We start from the raw sequence: 22684 nt of genomic DNA, 5'->3' as shown, positions 1-22684 counted from the left end.
ACTTCCTATCCCACAGACACTCATCACAATAACCGTATCCCATTTAAGAGACGCCACAGCTCTCTGTGAGGGATAAATAAGATTTCATACATCCTGGGCTCAGCTGGCAGAGCGAGATAATGATCCAATCAGCATGAGAGCTCAGTACTCCTCATCATCCCATCTCCTTTCCTGCCTCTCTCACTGTGCTGCTGTGACGTCAGTGTTGTACTTCACTAATGAAGAGGACTTCAGTAAAGATCTATACTCGACCATTCTCACAACAGCCATATTCTTGCTCTCGGGGTTTTCATATCAAGCACAGATAAACGGATAAATCCAAGTGTGACTGTGTGTGTGACTGTCTGTGTGTGTGTGTGTGATTAACTGTGTGTGTGTGTGACTGTCTGTGTGTGTGTGATTAACTGTGTGTGTGTGACTGTCTGTGTGTGTGTGTGATTAACTGTGTGTGTGAGATTCAAAGAGCCAAGCAGGCATCCTATGTCTTTGGTGTACTATTGCTTTCATGTAGGCCCGGGAGAGAGAAGCTCGTCTGCCCCCTGAGGCGTGAGACAACACAATGGTTTAATGATCTGTATCTGTTCTGCTGCTGCTAGATGGTGAGACTGCTGCATCACAGAGTGCTGAATACAGGCAGTCAAGCTGGCCTGGCCAGGAGAAATACACTAAGTCAGTGTTTCTCAGAGTGCTGAATACAGGCAGTCAAGCTGGCCTGGCCAGGAGAAATACACTAAGTCAGTGTTTCTCAGAGTGCTGAATACAGGCAGTCAAGCTGGCCTGGCCAGGAGAAATACACTGCAGGTCAGTGTTTCTCAGAGTGCTGAATACAGGCAGTCAAGCTGGCCTGGCCAGGAGAAATACACTAAGTCAGTGTTTCTCAGAGTGCTGAATACAGGCAGTCAAGCTGGCCTGGCCAGGAGAAATACACTAAGTCAGTGTTTCTCAGAGTGCTGAATACAGGCAGTCAAGCTGGCCTGGCCAGGAGAAATACACTAAGTCAGTGTTTCTCAGAGGGCTGAATACAGGCAGTCAAGCTGGCCTGGCCAGGAGAAATACACTAAGTCAGTGTTTCTCAGAGGGCTGAATACAGGCAGTCAAGCTGGCCTGGCCAGGAGAAATGCACTGCAGGTCAGTGTTTCTCAGAGGGCTGAATACAGGCAGTCAAGCTGGCCTGGCCAGGAGAAATACACTAAGTCAGTGTTTCTCAGAGGGCTGAATACAGGCAGTCAAGCTGGCCTGGCCAGGAGAAATACACTAAGTCAGTGTTTCTCAGAGTGCTGAATACAGGCAGTCAAGCTGGCCTGGCCAGGAGAAATACACTAAGTCAGTTTTTCTCAGAGTGCTGAATACAGGCAGTCAAGCTGGCCTGGCCAGGAGAAATACACTAAGTCAGTGTTTCTCAGAGTGCTGAATACAGGCAGTCAAGCTGGCCTGGCCAGGAGAAATACACTAAGTCAGTGTTTCTCAGAGTGCTGAATACAGGCAGTCAAGCTGGCCTGGCCAGGAGAAATACACTAAGTCAGTGTTTCTCAGCCCGTTCCTCTGGGAGTGGGAGATCCCTAGTTTTTCCACCACAGGTCAACTAACCCAATGCTCAAGCCCTTCACTAGTTGGGTGACGTGAGCTAGCTCGGTCAAAAATGTGAAACGGCAGGACGTTTGCAAGGAACACAGATGAAATTGAGAAACCCACCCCTGCATAGGCCAAACAGGAATGTGGGCGTCGCCCCAGCTGTGCTGTCCCATCCAGTCAGATCACATGCTCTTCAGTCACGTAGAGTTGAGGAGAAACTCCCTGAAAATGATCTGAAGGTCTTACCCCGCCAGACATCCACCCTGCTGTGTAAGGCAAGCCGTCCTGGCCTGCTGGGGCCTCAGGCAGTGGAATAGCAGACGTGTGCTTTACTGCCTTCCTCGGAGATGACCCGAGGTCGGGTCTGGCGGTAGGAGGTGACCCGAGGTCGGGTCTGGCGGTAGGAGGCGACCCGAGGTCGGGTCTGGCGGTAGGAGGCGACCCGAGGTCGGGTCTTGGCGGTAGGAGGCGACCCGAGGTCGGGTCTGGCGGTAGGAGGCGACCCGAGGTCGGGTCTTGGCGGTAGGAGGCGACCCGAGGTCGGGTCTTGGCGGTAGGAGGCGACCCGAGGTCGGGTCTTGGCGGTAGGAGGCGACCCGAGGTCGGGTCTTGGCGGTAGGAGGCGACCCGAGGTCGGGTCTTGGCGGTAGGAGGCGACCCGAGGTCGGGTCTTGGCGGTAGGAGGCGACCCGAGGTGGTTGGATTTCCTGTTCAGACTACTGGTTGTTTCCTTGTCTTCTGCACCCGTTTTGGTCAATATTGAATACACACACACATACACACAACCCCCACCACACACACAGCGTTAATCCCTGGCTTCTGATCTGCGTGTAGTCTTTCATGTAAAGCCAGCCCTGTGATGCCTGGTAACCCAATACAGCTGCTGTTGATATTCAGGAGAGGAGAGCAGCCTGCCATGTTGCTCTCCCTGGTTGGTCCTGGATGCTGCTGTGTGGTCTGGGCTGATAGGTGGAAGGCCTGTTATCAAAATATGGTTTGGCTTTGGATGATTTAACCAGTCTGGGTCCGGGGTATAGGGCCTGGACTGGGGTATAGGGCCCGGACTGGGGTATAGGGAGGGCCTGGACTGGACTGGGCTATATAGGCCTGGACTGGGCTATAGGGCCTGGACTGGGCCTGGACTATAGGGCCTGGACTATAGGGCCTGGACTATAGGGATGGGCTATAGGGCCTGGACTGGGCTATAGGGCCTGGACTATAGGGCCTGGACTGGGCTATAGGGCCTGGACTGGGCTATGGGCCTGGACTGGGCTATAGGGCCTGGGCTATAGGGCCTGGGCTATAGGGCCTGGACTGGGTATAGGGCCTGGACTGGGCTATAGGGATGGGGTATAGGGCCTGGACTAGGGATGGGTGTATAGGGCCTGGACTATAGGGATGGGCTGAGGTATAGGGCCTGGGCTATAGGGATGGGCTAGGGCCTGGACTATAGGGATGGGCTGGGTATAGGGCCTGGCTATAGGGATGGGGAGGTATAGGGCCTGGGCTATAGGGATGGGCTGAGGTATAGGGCCTGGGCTATAGGGATGGGCTGGGGTATAGGGCCTGGGCTATAGGGATGGGCTGGGCTGGACTATGGGGATGGGCTGGGCTATAGGGGGGCTGGACTATAGGGATGGGCTAGGGCCTGGACTATAGGGATGGGCTGAGGTATAGGGCCTGGACTATAGGGCCTGGGCTATAGGGATGGGCATTAGGGCCTGGGCTATAGGGATGGGCTAGTAAGGGCCTGGACTATAGGGATGGGCTGAGGTATAGGGCCTGGGCCTGAGGTATAGGGCCTTATAGGGATGGGCTGAGGTATAGGGCCTCTATAGGGATGGGCAGAGGGCCTGGACTATAGGGCCTGTAGGGATGGGCAGTAGGGTTAGGGATCAGGGCCTGGACTATAGGGCCTGGGCTATAGGGATGGGCTGAGGTATAGGGCCTGGGCTATAGGGATGGGCCTGGGCTATAGGGCCTGGGCTATAGGGGCTGGGCTATAGGGCCTGGGCTACTAGGGGCTGGGTCATTACTGACAGCCCACTGCCTCCTTAACAGTGCCAACAGTTGGCCGGTCATTACAGTAGTAATGACAGCCCACTGCCTCCTTAACAGGTCTCGTCAGAGCTACTGTAGCAGTGGTGTCACCATACCTGGAAACTAGGCCCCTCGTGCCAACAGTTGGCCCCTCGTGCCAACAGTTGGCCCCTCGTGCCAACAGTTGGCCCCTCGTGCCAACAGTTGGCCCCTCGTGCCAACAGTTGGCCCAAGGTGTTTTTGTCAAGAATCCTTCAAGCAGAGTATAGCCGATTTGTTTATCTGAGACAGTGGTTCCCAAACTTTTTATAGTGTGCCATCATTGTAAGCCTGCCCCACACACGCTATACAATACATTTATTAAACATACGAATGAGTGTGCGTTCGTCACAACCCGGCTCAAGGGAAGTAACAAAGAACTCTTATAGGACTAGGGCACAAATAATAATAATAATCAATAATCAATCATTTTGCTCTTTATTTAACAATCTTACATATGAAACCTTATTTGTTCATCGAAAATTGAATAACTCATCACAGGTTAATGAAAAGGGTTTTGCTTGAAAGGATGCACATAACTCTGCAGTGTTGTATTGGAGAGTCTGTCTTAAATCATTTTCCACACACAGCCTGTGCCTGTATTTAGTTTTCATGCTAGTGAGGGCCGAGAATCCACTCTCACATAGGTAAGTGGTTGCGAAGGGCATCCGTGTCTTAACAGTGCGATTTGCCCAGGCAGGATACTCTGAGCGCAGCCCAATCTAGAAAGCTGGCAGTGACTTCTGATTTTAAATGACATTCCCACAGAACCGCTTGTTGCAATTTTTGACGAGGCTCTCTTATTCAGATATCGGTAAGTGGACTGGAGGCAAGGCATGAAAGGGATAACGAATCCAGTTGTCATCTGTTTCGGGAAAGTACCTGCGTAATTGTGCACCCAACTCACTCAGGTGCTTCGCTATATCACATTTGACGTTGTCTGTAAGCTTCAGTTCATTTGCACACAAATCATACAATGATGGCAAGACCTGTGTTGTCCTTGTTATTAATGCAGACAGAGAAGAGGTCCAACGTCTTAATCATAGCCTCAATTTTGTCCGGCACATTGAATATGGTTGTGGAGAGTCCCTTTTATCCTAGATGCAGATCATTCAGGCGAGGGGAGAAAAAACATCACCCAGATAGGCCAGTCGTGTGAGAAACTCGTCATCATCAAGCGGTCAGACAAGTGAAAATGATGGTCAGTAAAGACAACTTTAAGTTCGTCTCTCAATTAAAAAACGTGTCAATACTTTCCCCCTTGAAAACCAGCGTATGTTGTAAAAGCGTTACATGGTCGCTGCCCATATCATTGCATAATGCAGAAAATACACGAGAGTTCAGGGGCCTTGCTTTAACAAAGTTAACCACCAAGTTAACAATTTTCACTGTAGTGTCCAAAACGTCTCTCAAGCTGTCAGGCATTCCCTTGGCAGCAAGAGCCTCTCGGTGGATGCTGCAGTGTGCCCAAGTGACGTCGGTTGCACTTGCGTGACCACTCCACTATGTCTCCCTGTCATGGTTTTTGCACCATCAGTACAGACGCCAACATGAGCAGCAGCTACGTTTGGCTACATTCAGACCGTTAGTGGAATTCCCGTGAGAGAGTAACGTTTAATGTGATTGGATGTTAATTATTTGACGACCTGTATTTGATATTGTTTTGTTATTTCGCTGAACACCTAGATGGTTTAATTATATTTTTGGCAGTGAAACGAGGCTATTCAGGTGAGAGAGAAACCTCTTCCAAATGTGTAGCCCCGTTGGAAAATATAAATGGTCTGTGAAAATGTGAACTTTTATTATTATATTTTTTTTAAAGTAGGTATTTTTAAAATATGTGAATCACATTTTTATTTGGTGTACCCCGACGGCATAGTGCGTACCCCTGGTTGGGAACACCTGATCTAAGACCAGGACTACAGGCGATCATCAATGTAAGTCCCACGTCTATAGTTGTCATAAGTCAACATATTTTCTTTGCAGCCAACCCAGTTGAAAGGTGGCGTTGTATGTAGCAACAGTCAGACAGTAATGGTCGTTGGTCTGAAGTCTGTCAGGCTGGTTGGATCGCACCACACAACTGGGTTAAGGTTCATTCTGAGTCTCGTTAACAAACCAGTTATTTTAATCGACAAGTGAGCACATTCTCAGAACATTCTAGACATTCTCAGATCTCTATTTTCATTCTATAGTTCCGTAGTGAACAGTATCAAGCTTCTTAACTTGTTAGGTTGTTGTGTGCATGGCTGTGTCGATGGTTGCCAGGTAGCACCCTACACTGAGTTTACAAAACATTAGGAACAACTTCCTAATATTGAGTTTGCCCTTAGAACAGCCTCAATCATTGGGGCATAGACTGTACATGGTGTCAAGTGTTCCACAGGAATGCTGGTCCATGTTGACTCCAATGCTTCCCACAGTTGTCAAGTTGGCTGGCAGTCCTTTGGATGGTGGATCATTCTTGATACACACTGGAAACTGTTGAGTGGGAAAAACCCTGCGCCATTGCACTTTTTGACACACTCAAACCAACGTGCCTGACACCTACTTCCATACCCCGTTCAAAGGCACTTAAATATTGTCTTGCCCACTCACCCTCTGAAAGGCACTCACACAATCCATGTCTCAATGGTCTCCAGGCTTAAAGGTTGGTGATTCCGAGACCAGTCATAAAAGGAACTGGTCTCACTAGAAATAGTGACTTGAGTCAGAGAGAGTGACTTTCCCCATCTAGACTGTCATCGACTAGAACTGTGATGAAGACATTGTAACAGTAGCCCAATCATAGAGAAAAGAACAAGTATGACAGGGTCATTCTAGAAAGAGTCACTTTCCCCATCAACGTGATCATCAACTGGAACCTGGATGATGCCATTATTACACTCGTTAGTCTAGTTAAATACACAGTATTTTTACATACAGGAACTAGGTGGAAGTTAATCTCAAGTCTGCATCTTCACCTCCCATCTCTTATTCAGTCACATCCATGAGGAAGACTCTTCACCTCCCATCTCGTATTCAGTCAGCTCCATGAGGAAGACTCTTCACCTCCCATCTCTTATTCAGTCAGCTCCATGAGGAAGACTCTTCACCTCCCATCTCTTATTCAGTCAGCTCCTCTTCCCATTCAGTCAGCTCCATGAGGAAGACTCTTCACCTCCCATCTCTTATTCAGTCAGCTCCATGAGGAAGACTCTTCACCTCCCATCTCTTATTCAGTCAGCTCCATGAGGAAGACTCTTCACCTCCCACCTCTTATTCAGTCAGCTCCATGAGGAAGACTCTTCACCTCCCATCTCTTATTCAGTCAGCTCCATGAGGAAGACTCTTCATCCCCCACCTCTTATTCAGTCAGCTCCAGACTCTTCACCTCCCATCTCCATGAGGAAGACTCTTCACCTCCCATCTCTTATTCAGTCAGCGCCATGAGGAAGACTCTTCACCTCCCACCTCTTATTCAGTCAGCTCCATGAGGAAGACTCTTCATCCCCCACCTCTTATTCAGTCAGCTCCATGAAGACTCTTCACCTACCATCTCTTATTCAGTCAGCTCCATGAGGAAGACTCTTCACCTCCCATCTCTTATTCAGTCAGCGCCATGAGGAAGACTCTTCACCTCCCATCTCTTATTCAGTCAGCGCCATGAGGAAGACTCTTCACCTCCCACCTCTTATTCAGGAAGACTCTTCACCTCCCACCTCTTATTCAGTCAGCTCCATGAGGAAGACTCTTCACCTCCCATCTCTTATTCAGTCAGCTCCATGAGGAAGACTCTTCACCTCCCATCTCTTATTCAGTCAGCTCCATGAGGAAGACTCTTCACCTCTTATTCAGTCAGCTCCATGAGGAAGACTCTTCACCTCCCATCTCTTATTCAGTCAGCTCCATGAGGAAGACTCTTCACCTCCCATCTCTTATTCAGTCAGCTCCATGAGGAAGACTCTTCACCTCCCATCTCTTATTCAGTCAGCTCCATGAGGAAGACTCTTCACCTCCCACCTCTTATTCAGTCAGCTCCATGAGGAAGACTCTTCACCTCCCATCTCTTATTCAGTCAGCTCCATGAGGAAGACTCTTCATCCCCCACCTCTTATTCAGTCAGCTCCATGAGGAAGACTCTTCATCCCCCATCTCTTATTCAGTCAGCTCCATGAGGAAGACTCTTCACCTCCCATCTCTTATTCAGTCAGCTCCATGAGGAAGACTCTTCACCTCCCACCTCTTATTCAGTCAGCTCCATGAGGAAGACTCTTCATCCCCCACCTCTTATTCAGTCAGCTCCATGAGGAAGACTCTTCCCATCTCATTCAGTCAGCTCCATGAGGAAGACTCTTCACCTCCCATCTCTTAGTCAGTCAGGGCCATGAGGAAGACTCTTCACCTCCCACCTCTTAGTCAGACTCTTCACCTCCCATCTCTTATTCAGTCAGCTCCATGAGGAAGACTCTTCACCTCCCACCTCTTATTCAGTCAGCTCCATGAGGAAGACTCTTCACCTCCCATCTCTTATTCAGTCAGCTCCATGAGGAAGACTCTTCACCTCTTATTCAGTCAGCGCCATGAGGAAGACTCTTCACCTCCCATCTCTTATTCAGTCAGCTCCATGAGGAAGACTCTTCATCCCCCACCTCTTATTCAGTCAGCGCCATGAGGAAGACTCTTCACCTCTTATTCAGTCAGCGCCATGAGGAAGACTCTTCATCTCCCATCTCTTATTCAGTCAGCGCCATGAGGAAGACTCTTCATCCCCCATCTCTTATTCAGTCAGCGCCATGAGGAAGACTCTTCACCTCCCATCTCTTATTCAGTCAGCGCCATGAGGAAGACTCTTCACCTCTTATTCAGTCAGCGCCATGAGGAAGACTGTCAATTTATAATCTCAGCAAGAGGGAGATGCAAAAATACATTTAGATTAGATGGAGGGAGAAAACCACACTTCACTTTAGCAGCTCTCTGTCGCCAACTAATCCTCCTCTCCTTCCTCTATCCTCCAATCTTATCACATGTTAAAGGCCAGATGAAACGGCATAGAGTTGTACACCCCAGTATGGGGTTAGACGTCTGATCTTGGAGAGATGTTTTTTCTGTTCCGCTGAGACATTTACTTTATGTTGGTATTCTTATCTTATTAAGGGTTCAAGCCAGTGAAGCGGGGCGAAACCCTGTTGTATTTGTTGGTGTTCATTATTATTATTATTTTTCCTCTTCTTCATGCGAGGAAAGTTAACATTCAAATTCCCATGAGATGGTAAGGCCGAAGAGGGTGAAACTTGACGTGATGGTGAAGGCCCATAGTCTACACTCTCTCGTGCAATGCCATTCCAATTGGCCACAAGGCGGCGCTATAACAGCTGATTGAAATGACTAACTTTGAAGGGTCACGCCCCTCACCCCATATGACCTAGAGCCCTGAAATTCAGTGCATAGGTCCCTCTTCTCTCAAGGAACACATTTTCCCCAAGGACCCATAAGGTCCGTCATGATGGATTGTCCACCATTTTTGAATTTTGTGAAAAACACTACATCTCGTCCGGAACCACTGGGCCGATCTGGATGAGCCTTGATATATGGCATCCATGGACCAAGGTCTCAACGCAATGTGTTGCAGACTAGTATGTCAAACAACATGGTCACTACTGACCAATAAACATTTAATTTGGGAATTGTCTGGCATATTAATGCTAATAAATCAGACAGGAATATTCGTATCGTAACCAAGCTTGTTCCAAACACGGTCAACACTCAACATATGTATGCCCATTCAGATCGGCCACACGGTGGCGCTATATATCTCAATCTGTTTGACTCAGTGATGAAATTTGGCACACATGCTAAGGGACATGAGTCTAGCTAATCTAAAGTATTGTTCATGCAAGCTTGTTGGCTTATTGCGGCCATATGGTTTGAGCTCTTATAAAATGTGTGTTTGAAGATGTGCATCTATAGCTGCTATATACCACATTTGGTATCGATCTGTCTATCGGTTCTGGAGAAGACGTTTGAAAGTAGTCATCTAGGGTTGCAAAATTCCGGGCGAACTTTCAATAAATTCCCTGGTTTTCCCGAAATCCCAGTTGGAGGTTTCTAGAATCAGGAGGGAATAAGCGTAATATCCGGACTCCTCCAACCACGATTTCTGGGAAACAAGGGAATTTATTGAAAGTTCCTGGAATTTTGCAACCCTATAGTCAACATCCATAAAAACACAGTCCAAACTGCATCAAAAACATATGGTAAAGAGCACAGAGGTAGCTTATCTTAGGGTGACGTGTCCAATTTGTCCTGATGGGGGCTATTGGGGGGGGGGGTGTTTTATGTATGGGTGTGTGTGTGTTATGTATGGGTGTGTGTGTGTTTTATGTATGTGTGTGTGTGTGTGTGTGTGTTATGTATGGGTGTGTGTGTGTGTTTTATGTATGGGTGTGTGTGTGTGTTTTATGTATGGGTGTGTGTGTGTTATGTATGGGTGTGTGTGTGTTTTATGTATGGGTGTGTGTGTGTTATGTATGGGTGTGTGTGTGTTTTATGTATGGGTGTGTGTGTGTGTGTGTGTGTTATGTATGGGTGTGTGTGTGTGTTATGTATGGGTGTGTGTGTGTTTTATGTATGGGTGTGTGTGTGTTTTATGTATGGGCGTGTGTGTGTTTTATGTATGGTTGTGTGCGTGTGTTTTATGTATGGGCGTGTGTGATGTTTCATTGTGAAACATTATCAAGACACTTCAGGTACTACGAACACTTTTGCCATCATAACTACTCCGCTCACTTCAACATTTGCCCAAAGTGAATAACACCACCGAGCTTGAACCTCTGATTGCAGCTTTTTATGTGTTATTGTTGCATCGGCGAGAAGAAACCTGCAAGCGAACATTTCCCAGCATGTTTTTCAATTCATTGTAAGTGAGTCATAGAAACCTGTTCCCGTTCCACACCACTGTCAACCACATCCTCCTGACTGACATGTTCATTTAATTTACATTAGAATTTACAGCGCTATTAAACCTACTGATCTTCTGATAGTCACCCGTGTGGCAGACTAACTAGGAATCACTCCACCACAGAATGACCCAACCGCTGCTCAGTGTGGTTTCTAGCATCAATCTCTAAAACATCACCCTAGCTTTATGGCTGGGGGAGGCTGGTTTCTTTTGGTTCCATGTCTCTTCAGGCCCTCTTTAACATAAAGGACTGCCTGTTGGAGGTCCTACCAGTGAATCGGCCACTCCCTGGAAACAGGGCCTGAAAATAACTTTTTGGGTCCACCAGCCACTGTGGCAGGTAGATATAAAAATAATAAATAAAAATCTACCAGCCACTCCAGCTAAAATATTTTTTTCGCGTAATTACACACAGACAAAAAAAGACTTGGTGAGCATGCTTTAATGTTTCTAATAAAATAAAGGTATTACTATTCAGAAGTGATGTGGTATATTGCTATATTTTTGCATAAAAAAATTGTATTTTAACCAAAATATCAGACGAGACAAATGTTCTGCTGCCCCTTTTAAAGGCAGGATGTCACCTTGGCTCCCGAGTGGCGCAGCGGTCGAAGGCACTGCATCTCAATGCTAGAGCAGTGACTACAGACACCCCGGGTCAAATCCGGGCTGTATCACAACCGGCCGTGATTTGGAGTCCCATATGTCAGAGCAGAAGGAAGCTAGTTTTCTTCCAGGACAACCTTGTACGTGGCTTGATTCATGCGTCCTTCACAAAGACACATCTGCCCGATTCCAACCTTGCTGAAGCGCCACCAGATCATCACCAAGTTTCACAGTGGGTGCCGAGACACTCACACTCAAGGTCTCGCACCCACTGTGACATTTGGTGGAGGATTAGTGTGAATCCGACCGTGTGACGCAATGGGCAGGGCCTGCCGGGTTGATATGGGGTGAACTTCCCCTTTAACAAGAAGGGAGATCATATCAGGGAAACGGTGGTTTTACCTCAGAACCTACTGCTCCTCTGCTGAAAACAAGACGTATTAATGCAGTAATACCCTTCCCATCGAACTAAACACAAACGGGAGCCTGACTTACTGACACTCTTCAATTGTACTGGTGACGTTGCCGTGGGCCCAACTGGTGACGTTGCCGTGGGCCTAACTGGTGACGTTGCCGTGGGCCCAACTGGTGACGTTGCCGTGGGCCCAACTGGTGACGTTATATTCTTGCTTGTGTGTTTAAAAGTCCAACAGTTTAAAAGTCTGACAGTAGGATCAAATCAAATGTTATTGGTCACATACACATGGTTAGCAGATGTTATTGCAAGTGTAGTGAAATGCTTGTGCTTCCAGTTTCCGACCATGCAGTAATATCTAACAAGTAATCTAACAATTTCACAACATCTACCTTATACACACAAGTGTAAAGGAATGAATAAGAATATGTACATATAAATAGATGGATGAGCGATGGCCGAACGGCATAGGCAAGATGCAGTAGTTGGTATAGAGTACAGTATATACATATGAGATGAGTAATGTAGGGTATGTAAACATTATATAAAGTGGCATTGTTTAAAGTGACTAGTGATACATTTATTACATCCAATTTTTAATTATTAAGTGGTTAGAGATTTGAGTCAATATGTTGACAGGAGCCACTCAATGTTAGTGATGGCTGTTTAACAGTCTGATGACCTTGAGAAGCTGTTTTTCAGTCTCTCGGTCCCTGCTTTGATGCACCTGTACTGACCTCGTCTTCTGGATGATAGCGGGGTGAACAGGCTGTGGCTCGGGTGGTTGTTGTCCTTGATGACCTTTATGGCCTTCCTGTGACATCGGGTGGTGTAGGTGTCCTGGAGTGCAGGTTGTTTGCCCCTGGTGATGTTTTGTGCAGACCTCACTACCCTCTGAAGAGCCTTACGGTTGTGGGCGGAGCAGCTGCCGTACCAGGCGGTGATACAGCCCGACAGGATGCTCTCGATTGTGCATCTGTAAAAATTTGAGCGTTTTTGGTCACAAGCCAAATTTCTTCAGCCTCCTGAGGTTGAAGAGGCACCTTCTTCACCACGCTGTCTCTGAGCGTGGTCCATTTCAGTTTGTCTGTGATGTGTATGCCGAGGAACTTAAAACGTTCCACCTTCTCCACTACTGTCCCGTCGATGTGGATAGGGGAGTGCTCTCTGCTGTTTCCTGAAGTCTACGATCCACTCCTTTTGTTGACGTTGAGTGTGAGGTTATTTTCCTGACACCATATGCCGGGGTCCCTCACCTCCTCCCTGTAGGCCGTCCCATCGTTGGTGGTAATCAAGCCTACCACTGTAGTGTCATCTGCAAACTTGATGATTGAGTTGGAGGCGTGCATGTCTTGGGTGAACAGGGAGTTCAGGAGAGGGCTGAGAATGGACCCTTGTGGGGCCCCAGTGTTGAGGATCAGCGGGGTGGAGATGTTTCCTACCCTCACCACCTGGGGGCGTCCCGTCAAAGGCCAGGACCCAGTTGCACAGGGTGGGGTCGAGACCCAGGGTGTCGAGCTTAATGACGAGTTTGGAGGGTACTATGGTGTTAAATGCTGAGCTGTAGTCGAGGAACAGCATTCTCACATAGGTATTCCTCTTGTCCAGATGAGTTAGGGTGGTGTGATTGCGATTGCGTCGTCTGCGGACCTATTGGGGCGGGTCTAGGTTGTCCGGTATGGTGGAGGTGATATGGTCCTTGACTAGTCTCTCAAAGCACTTCATGATGACGGAAGTGAGTGCTTCGGGGTGATAGTCATTTACCTAAGTTACCTTCACTTTCTTGGGAACAGGAGCAATGGTGGCCCTCTTGAAGCATGTGGAACAGCAGACTGGGATAAGGATTGATTGAATATGTCTGTAAACACAACAGCCAGCTGGTCTGCGCATGCTCTGAGGATGCGGCCGGGGATGCCGTCAGGGGCGGCAGCCTCGTGAAGGATAACACGGGAGTTGGCTGCGGTGAAGGAGAACCCGCAGGTTTTGGTAGTGGGCTGTGTTGGTGGCACTGTATTGTCCTCAAAGCGAGCAAAGGAGCTGTTTAGTTTGTCTGGGAGCAAGACATCATGGTCCGCGACAGGGCTGGTTTTCTTTTTGTAATCCGTGATTGACTGTATACCCTGCCACATACCTCTTGTGTCTGAGCCATTGAATTGCAACTCTACTTTGCCTCTATACTGACGCTTAGCTTGTTTGATTGCCTTGCGGAGGGAATAGCTACACTGTTTGTATTCGGTCATGTTTCTGGTCGCCGGATAAGTAGCCTTGTCTGAGTACCAGACTCTGTTACATTCCACTCCTTGCCACTCCATGTCATTGCCAAAGAGTCGGGCCTCAATTTCACTATTCAATATGCAGCTCTATTTCAGAATTAGTATTTTCCATGTCATGTGGAGTCTCAATTAGAATTATAGCAAATTGGGAAAACAAATTCTTAGCTGTTATATTTTGCGGCTTAAAATCAAAGATGAGATGAGTTTTGTGGTTGGAATAGCAGTATATATTTAGTTTGAGATTTTAGACGTTAGCTAGCAACTTTTTGACGGACTGGTTTCATCTGGACAAAAACAACTGTTGCTTAGCAACCGGACACCAATGTGATCTGTGGAGAGAAAAAAAGGCTGTGTGTGTGGTGGGGTTACTGTGTAGGGCCTAAAACTAACTTTTTTTTGTATAACAGTCACTATGGCAGGTAGATAAATAAAAAAATATATTTTAGATTTTTTTTGTACATAATTTTGGGCCATCATTACACAGAAAAACACACAAAAGGGTGAGCATGCTTAGTAATGTTTCTAAAAAAACAAGTGCTTTACTAGCAATAAGTAATGTGGTATATTGCTCAATTTAATTTTATATTCTGTGACCTGAGTATTAACAAAAATATCAGCCAAAAATGTTTAGCTGCCCCTTTAAGGGGCCATGCAAGCCACGTGTGCCTGTGAGCATGTAGAGGCCAACGATGTCTCTTTTTGCGAGCAGTGGAAGCAAACTCAAACATTAAAAACAACCTAGGTTGTGAACAAAACAAATGTAAATAGCCAAGAAACACGAGTACATAGTCTTACTTTAGTAGACTTTTGAGTAAATTAGACCAACTTTTATGCCCGTGCCCATTGCTTCTAAAAAGTAATCGTTCATTGCTCACAGCCCCCAGACAGGCAGTGTTGCTGCGGGAGGTGGGATAGCTGTAACATTAGGATTCAGATTGAGTTTTTGGAATACCGGATATGAAACAAAATGGCAAAAATACTTGGCAAAAAATTCAATTTTTTTGGTCACTTACATGTTTTTTAGCAGATGTTAACACGGATGTTGTGAAATGCTTTCGTCTATTTTGCTATAAATTACAACACTTAAGTGTGCCCATACTTGACTATTTTTTAAATGAAATGCCCACACTGTTGAGCCCGGAGTGTTACTACATGCCAACCTGTCTGGTGAACTAGACATTCTTACCCGACAAAATCCACCTCGTTCATTTTAGGCCCAGTTACTGTGAGTGGTGGGGTTACTGTGTACATGGGTCAGCTAGCAGTGCACTTCTTTGCTTCACTTCCTCAAAAAGGAGCCCTCTAATGCAGGGTAGGAGTCAGGGACGGCCCCTCTTCTCTCTCTCTCTCTCTGTCTCTCTCTCTGTCTCTCTCTCTGTCTCTCTCTAATGCAGGGTAGGAGTCAGGGACGGCCCTCTCTCTCTCTCTCAATTCAATTCAATTCAAGGGGCTTTATTGGCATGGGAAACATGTGTTAACATTGCCAAAGCAAGTAAGGTATATAATATATAAAGTGAAATAAACAATAAAAATTAACAGTAGACATCACACATACAGAAGTTTCAAAACAATAAAGACATTACAAATGTCATATTATATATATATATATATATATATACAGTGTTTTTACAATGTGCAAATGGTAAAGGACACAAGATAAAATAAATAAGCATAGATATGTGTTGTATTTACAATGGTGCGTGTTCTTCACTGGTTGCCCTTTTCTCGTGGCAACAGGTCACAAATCTTGCTGCTCTGATGGCACACTGTGGAATTTCACCCAGTAGATATGGGAGTTTTTCAAAATTGGATTTGTTTTCGAATTCTTTGTGGATCTGTGTAATCTGAGGGAAATATGTCTCTCTAATATGGTCATACATTGGGCAGGAGGTTAGGAAGTGCAGCTCAGTTTCCACCTCATTTTGTGGGCAGTGAGCACATAGCCTGTCTTCTCTTGAGAGCCATGTCTGCCTACGTCGGCCTTTCTCAATAGCAAGGCTATGCTCGCTGAGCCAACCCACCCAGTGTGCCAGCCAGCCAGTAATCTTTCAGGGTTTTTGTACATAGTCAAAGCTTTCCTTAATTTTGGGTCAGTCACAGTGGTCAGGTATTCTGCCGCTGTGTACTCTCTGTGTAGGGCCAAATAGCATTCTAGTTTGCTCTGTTTTTTTGTTAATTCTTTCCAGTGTGTCAAGTCTTTTTGTTTTCTCATGATTTGGTTGGGTCTAATTGTGCTGCTGTCATGGGGCTCTGTAGGGTGTGTTTGTGAACAGAGCCCCAGGACCAGCTTGCTTAGGGGACTCTTCTCCAGGTTCATCTCTCTGTAGGTGATGGCTTTGTTGTGGAAGGTTTGGGAATCGCTTCCTTTTAGGTGGTTATAGAATTTAACTGCTCTTTTCTGGATTTTGATAATTAGTGGGTATCGGCCTAATTCTGCTCTGCATGCATTATTTGGTGTTCTACGTTGTACACTGAGGATATTTTTGCAGAATTCTGCGTGCAGAGTCTCAATTTGGTGTTTGTCCCATTTTGTGAAGTCTTGGTTGGTGAGCGGACCCCAGACCTCACAACCATAAAGGGCAATGGGCTCTATGACTGATTCAAGTATTTTTAGCCAAATCCTAATTGGTATGTTGAAATTTATGTTCCTCTCTCTCTGACTCCTCTAATGCAGGGTAGGAGTCAGGGACGGCCCTCTTCTCTCTCTCTCTCTCTCTCTCTCTCTCTCCTCTAATGCAGGGTAGGAGTCAGGGACGGCCCTCTCTCTCTCTCTCTCTGACTCCTCTAATGCAGGGTAGGAGTCAGGGACGGCCCTCTTTCTCTCTCTCTCTCTCTCTCCTCTAATGCAGGGTAGGAGTCAGGGACGACCCTCTTCCTCTCTCTCTCTCTCTGTCTCTGTCTCCTCTAATGCAGGGTAGGAGTCAGGGACGGCCCTCTTCCTCTCTCTCTCTCTCTCTCTCTCTCTCTCTCTCTCTCTGTCTCCTCTAATGCAGGGTAGGAGTCAGGGACGGCCCTCTTCCTCTCTCTCTCTCTCTCTCTTTCTCTCTCTCTGTCTCCTCTAGGAGTCAGGGACGGCCCTCTTCCTCTCTCTGTCTCCTCTAATGCAGGGTAGGAGTCAGGGACGGCCCTCTTCTCTCTCTCTCTCTCTCTCTCTCTCTCTCTCTCTCTCTCTCTCTCTCTCTCTGTCTCCTCTAATGCAGGGCAGGAGTCAGGGACGCCCCTCTATCTCTCTCTTTCTCCTGCATGTGATCGTTGTTTACACTAAGAGACGGATGGTTCAACCCCAGAAGACTGTCTGCTCTCTGCCTCAAATGGACCTCACTCTCACTTCTCCAGCTGTGTGGAAAGAACTGACAACAATGTGCCAAGTATTTTTCTAGATCTCTGGGGATTTCTGCCTGCTTTTGGTTAGGGTTTTAGCTGACATTATTATCTGGCTTGAGTTGTGTGTTATTGTTCTTCACAGAACTCTTCTCTGAGCAGTCACAAGTGTCAGTTGGTACACACTCACCCCCCCCCCGCCTGTGTGTCTCAGGGGGATGGTGGAGATGATGGTCCTAATAGACAGCAGGTCATTAGGTAGGTCTCCCCTGTGCCAGCCAGCCACTGTGCCAGCCAACCACTGTGCCAGCCAACCCACCCAGTGTGCCAGCCAGCCAGTCAAAGTAATCTTTCATTTGACATGTCTGGGTCTGGGTAGTCCTCTAGGGAAGCCCCCGCCTCTCAACCTATCTCCCAATCATCTCCCGAGCTGACAAGGAAAAAATCTGGCCTTCTGCCCCTGCACAAGACAGATAGTTAACCCACTGTTCCCCGGGCACCGACGACGTGGATGTCGATTAAGGCCCCCCCCCCGCACCTCTCTGATTCAGAGGGGTTGGGTTAAATGAGGAAGACTCATTTCAGTTGAATGCATTAATTTGTACAACTGACTAGATATCTCCCTTTCTCTTTAACTCAATCTGTCTCTCCCTGTGTGTTGCAGGACGAGGGCACTAATGTAATAGTGAGTGGCCGGGACGAGGGCACGAATGTAATAGTGAGTGGCCGGGACGAGGGCACGAATGCAATAGTGAGTGGCCGGGATGAGGGCACGAATGCAATAGTGAGTGGCCGGGACGAGGGCACGAATGCAATAGTGAGTGGCCGGGACGAGGGCACGAATGCAATAGTGAGCGGCCGGGACGAGGGCACGAATGCAATAGTGAGCGGCCGGGACGAGGGCACGAATGCAATAGTGAGCGGCCGGGACGAGGGCACGAATGCAATAGTGAGTGGCCGGGACGAGGGCACGAATGCAATAGTGAGTGGCCGGGACGAGGGCACGAATGCAATAGTGAGTGGCCGGGACGAGGGCACGAATGCAATAGTGAGTGGCCGGGACGAGGGCACGAATGCAATAGTGAGTGGCCGGGACAGGGCACGAATGCAATAGTGAGTGGCCGGGACGAGGGCACGAATGCAATAGTGAGTGGCCGGGACGAGGGCACGAATGCAATAGTGAGTGGCCGGGACGAGGGCACGAATGCAATAGTGAGTGGCCGGGACGAGGGCACGATGGTTTGATATTATCACTGTTTCACTTCACTAGAAAAGGGCGCTTCAGTTCCTCATTCTCCTATCTGGGAAAATCATCCCTTTCCGTCCTGTGTCTCCGTGTCTCTCTCCTTGCTCCCGACACGCCAGACTCTGGTCAGATAAATGCCTCCCAACACGCCAGACTCTGGTCAGATAAATGCCTCCCAACACATCAGGATCTGGTCAGATAAATGCTGGTGCGTCACCCCCCCTTGGAGAGGAAAAGGCCAGGACACACAGTCACAACGTGATGTTCAGATAAACCTCTTTAGCGTTGCTTCAGTTGGCCTTTCTCTTTCCATTTCATCGTGTAACTCAATACTGAACCTTGGCAACAAAAGGATTAAGGACAAAGTGTTGGTTTATTTCTCTACCAGCGTCACCCACCCCCTTCACCATTGTCCTCTCCTTTACCAAACAACACCGGGCTGTGTGGAGACGGAGTGGAGACCTTGGTGTGTACTCTGAGCTTACATAGACTTGTTTGTCTGTCCCCAGATAGTGTGTGTACCTGTGTAGACTGTGAATGTAAACATTCAATACTGCTGTTGTGTATTTTATTTAACCTTTAATGAGGCACGTCAGTTAAGAACAAATAGTTATTTCCAATGACGGCCCAGTGTATGTCGGTGCCCGAGGATCTCTCAGGAAAAGGGGAGCATCATGGAAGTGATGGATTGGTCAATCTCTCCCATGTGACTGACACACACACACAGGCTTGCATGCTAGCAGCTGGATCTCAGGCCAAATAGGGGAAGTGGTGTTAGAATGAAACTTTCTCATTGTTTGTGTGATGGTGTGTTTACTCCTCTGACTGTAGACACTGCTGGTGGAAGGGATGGTCTGTAGGGATGGCCTGATGGGGGGGGATGGTCTAGTATATCTGCAGGCCCCACTGTATAGAGAATAGGGTGCCAGTATATCTGCAGCTGAACACAACAATCTAGCTGCCAATTGATGATAATCAATCATTTGATTTGTTTCCAGTACCCTATTGATTGCCAGTTAGGCTAAGCACATTAGAATTATGAGGCATTTAACAGAATCTATGCTCTATGTCCAACCTCAGGAGGGTGTGTGTGTGTGTGTGTGTGTGTGTGTGTGTGTGTCCAACCTCGGGAGGGACGGTGTGTGTACCTTTTCTGGGATCAGGACTGAGGATTGGAAAGGGACCAGGGGAAAGGCATGATATTACACCAGTCTACAGTATTACAGATGATGATATTACACCAGTCTACAGTATTACAGATGATGATATTACACCAGTCTACAGTATTACAGATGATGATATTACACCAGTCTACAGTATTACAGATGATGATATTACACCAGTCTACAGTATTACAGATGATGATATTACACCAGTCTACAGTATTACAGATGATGATATTACACCAGTCTACAGTATTACAGATGATGATATTACACCAGTCTACAGTATTACAGATGATGATATTACACCAGTCTACAGTATTACAGATGATGATATTACACCAGTCTACAGTATTACAGATGATGATATTACACCAGTCTACAGTATTACAGATGATGATATTACACCAGTCTACAGTATTACAGATGATGATATTCCACCAGTCTACAGTATTACAGATGATGATATTACACCAGTCTACAGTATTACAGCTGATGATATTACACCAGTCTACAGTATTAGAGCTGATGATATTACACCAGTCTACAGTATTACAGCTGATATTACACCTGTCTACAGTATTACAGCTGATATTACACCAGTCTACAGTATTACACCAGTCTACAGTATTACAGCTGATGATATTACACCAGTCTACAGTATTACAGCTGATATTACACCAGTCTACAGTATTACAGCTGATATTACACCAGTCTACAGTATTACAGCTGATATTACACCAGTCTACAGTATTACAGCTGATGATATTACACCAGTCTACAGTATTACAGCTGATGATATTACACCAGTCTACAGTATTACAGCTGATATTACACCAGTCTACAGTATTACAGCTGATATTACACCAGTCTACAGTATTACAGCTGATATTACACCAGTCTACAGTATTACAGCTGATATTACACCAGTCTACAGTATTACAGCTGATATTACACCAGTCTACAGTATTACAGCTGATATTACACCAGTCTACAGTATTACAGCTGATATTACACCAGTCTACAGTATTACAGCTGATATTACACCAGTCTACAGTATTACAGCTGATGATATTACACCAGTCTACTGTATTACACCAGATGATATTACACCAGTCTACTGTATTACACCAGATGATATTACACCAGTCTACTGTATTACACCAGTCTACAGTAGTACAGCTGATATTACACCAGTCTACAGTATTACACCAGTCTACAGTATTACACCAGTCTACAGTATTAGAGCTGATGATATTACACCAGTCTACAGTATTACAGCTGATATTACACCAGTCTACAGTATTACACCAGTCTACAGTATTACAGCTGATATTACACCAGTCTACAGTATTACACCAGTCTACAGTATTACAGCTGATGATATTACACCAGTCTACAGTATTACAGCTGATGATATTACACCAGTCTACAGTATTACAGCTGATATTACACCAGTCTACAGTATTACAGCTGATGATATTACACCAGTCTACAGTATTACAGCTGATGATATTACACCAGTCTACAGTATTACAGCTGATGATATTACACCAGTCTACAGTATTACTGATGATATTACACCAGTCTACAGTATTACTGATGATATTACACCAGTCTACAGTATTACAGCTGATATTACACCAGTCTACAGTATTACAGCTGATATTACACCAGTCTACAGTATTACAGCTGATATTACACCAGTCTACAGTATTACAGCTGATATTACACCAGTCTACAGTATTACAGGTCCTGTGTGGCTCAGTCGGTAGAGCATGATATTACAACGCCAAGCGTTGTGGTATTACACCCGCTGGGGCCACCCATATGTAAAAGTAGTGGCCCCAGCCGACTTGTAAGTCGCTTTGGACAAAAGCGTCTGCTAAATGGGATATATTATTATTATATTATTATTACAGCTGATATTACACCAGTCTACAGTATTACAGCTGATATTACACCAGTCTACAGTATTACAGCTGATATTACACCAGTCTACAGTATTACAGCTGATATTACACCAGTCTACAGTATTACAGCTGATGATATTACACCAGTCTACTGTATTACACCAGATGATATTACACCAGTCTACTGTATTACACCAGTCTACAGTAGTACAGCTGATATTACACCAGTCTACAGTATTACACCAGTCTACAGTATTACAGCTGATGATATTACACCAGTCTACAGTATTAGAGCTGATGATATTACACCAGTCTACAGTATTACAGCTGATATTACACCAGTCTACAGTATTACACCAGTCTACAGTATTACAGCTGATATTACACCAGTCTACAGTATTACACCAGTCTACAGTATTACAGCTGATGATATTACACCAGTCTACAGTATTACAGCTGATGATATTACACCAGTCTACAGTATTACAGCTGATATTACACCAGTCTACAGTATTACAGCTGATGATATTACACCAGTCTACAGTATTACAGCTGATGATATTACACCAGTCTACAGTATTACTGATGATATTACACCAGTCTACAGTATTACAGCTGATATTACACCAGTCTACAGTATTACAGCTGATATTACACCAGTCTACAGTATTACAGCTGATATTACACCAGTCTACAGTATTACAGCTGATATTACACCAGTCTACAGTATTACAGCGGATATTACACCAGTCTACAGTATTACAGCTGATATTACACCAGTCTACTGTATTACACCAGATGATATTACACCAGTCTACTGTATTACACCAGATGATATTACACCAGTCTACTGTATTACACCAGTCTACAGTATTACAGCTGATGATATTACACCAGTCTACAGTATTACTCCAGTCTACTGTATTACAGCTGATGATATTACACCAGTCTACAGTATTACACCAGTCTACAGTATTACAGATGATGATATTACTCCAGTCTACTGTATTACAGCTGATGATATTACACCAGTCTACAGTATTACACCAGTCTACAGTATTACAGCTGTTGATATTACACCAGTCTACAGTATTACACCAGTCTACAGTATTACACCAGATGATATTACACCAGTCTACAGTATTACAGCTGATGA

General features: G+C 46.1%; 1 protein-coding gene across 2 annotated transcripts in view; it reads left to right on the top strand.

Annotated features, from left to right (window-relative positions):
• LOC135532999 (adiponectin receptor protein 2-like) overlaps positions 1 to 22684 on the top strand; it is a 74498-nt gene that overhangs the window by 20299 nt on the left and 31515 nt on the right. The window lies entirely within an intron of this gene.

The sequence above is a fragment of the Oncorhynchus masou genome, unplaced genomic scaffold, assembly GCF_036934945.1.
Source record: "Oncorhynchus masou masou isolate Uvic2021 unplaced genomic scaffold, UVic_Omas_1.1 unplaced_scaffold_2146, whole genome shotgun sequence".
Lineage (NCBI taxonomy): Eukaryota > Metazoa > Chordata > Actinopteri > Salmoniformes > Salmonidae > Oncorhynchus > Oncorhynchus masou.
Note: the sequence above shows the minus strand (reverse complement) of the source record. Positions and strands in the feature narration are given on the sequence as shown.